We start from the raw sequence: 1,194 nt of genomic DNA on the forward strand, positions 1-1,194 counted from the left end.
TAAAAAATATCATATTCCATAAAATATATTTTAAAATAAACTTTAAATCATTATAATTGATACAGCTGACTGATTTAAGTTTTTCAGGAGTTTTAAATGCCTAAAAATCTTCAAGATTTTTTTGCAATTTTATCAATCTTTTCAAATTTTTGAAATACTTTCGACACTGTAAACTTCCCGAAATAACAAAATGCTGAAACCTGAAAATCCCGAATTAAAAAATTCTAGAATAATGAAATTCTGGACAGTTTACAACATATTAAAAATGTGCATAGTATTTGAAAAAAACATAAAAAAAAGTTCTGAAAAATCGAATTTTTTATTAATAAAAGAAAAATAAATTTTGATATAAATCGTTGTTGAATTGAATCCTGTTTCAAAAATGTTATTATGTAGGTACGAAGAAAATTTAGGCAGAACATTTTTTTCTTTCAAAGCACACCTGTTTTTTAATGTCTTTTTTAATACAATTTTTATAAAATTATTATTCAGGTGCCGGAGATTTCATTTTTTGGGATTTTTCATTCATCCCTTTCGGAATTTTTGTCAGTGGTCCCATATTTTTATACCTCCTCTTAAAATTATGTAATTTTTCAAAATAAAAAGTCAACATTTGAAAACATTTCAAAATCATCAAATTACCTATTTTTTTTTTAATTATTTCAAATCTTTTAAAATTATTTTAAAAATTTTTCGGAACTTTTAAATGTCTTTTAGACTGATTCCTATTTTTCCTAACATTTTTGTAAAATCCTGCACACAAAATTGTTTTAAGAGCTTCCAGATTTTTTCTAATATTGTAAATCTTTTGAAATGTTTTGAAATATTTTTAAACATTCTCTTTGAGTTATGTACTTTTTCAAAATAAAAAATCATTTTAAATCTATCCAGAAATTTTTATTGTTTTCCTAGTATTTCAAAATTCTTGAGGAGCTTCAAATTTTGTTCTTTTCTTTCTAGCATTCAGAAACCTCTAGCTTATTTGATTTTTTTCTAAATTAATAATACTTCAAAAAGATTTAGAAATTGAATAAAGGCGTTCATTTAAGAAGCCATTAATTCAAACTTTACACTTGTATCACTACAAAAGGTTTTGCAATTAAATTAGTTAAAATTTTAACGTTAAAATACGTACATTATATCATTTTGAACAGATCTAGAATCACATTGTAAAATCAATCACTGTTTAGTTTT

At 22.9% G+C, this 1,194-nt stretch overlaps 1 protein-coding gene across 1 annotated transcript in view; it reads right to left on the reverse strand.

Annotated features, from left to right (window-relative positions):
- LOC117182638 (60S ribosomal protein L17) overlaps positions 1-1,194 on the reverse strand; it is a 26,393-nt gene that overhangs the window by 17,771 nt on the left and 7,428 nt on the right. The window lies entirely within an intron of this gene.

The sequence above is a fragment of the Belonocnema kinseyi genome, chromosome 2 (assembly GCF_010883055.1).
Source record: "Belonocnema kinseyi isolate 2016_QV_RU_SX_M_011 chromosome 2, B_treatae_v1, whole genome shotgun sequence".
Taxonomy (NCBI): Eukaryota; Metazoa; Arthropoda; class Insecta; order Hymenoptera; family Cynipidae; genus Belonocnema; species Belonocnema kinseyi.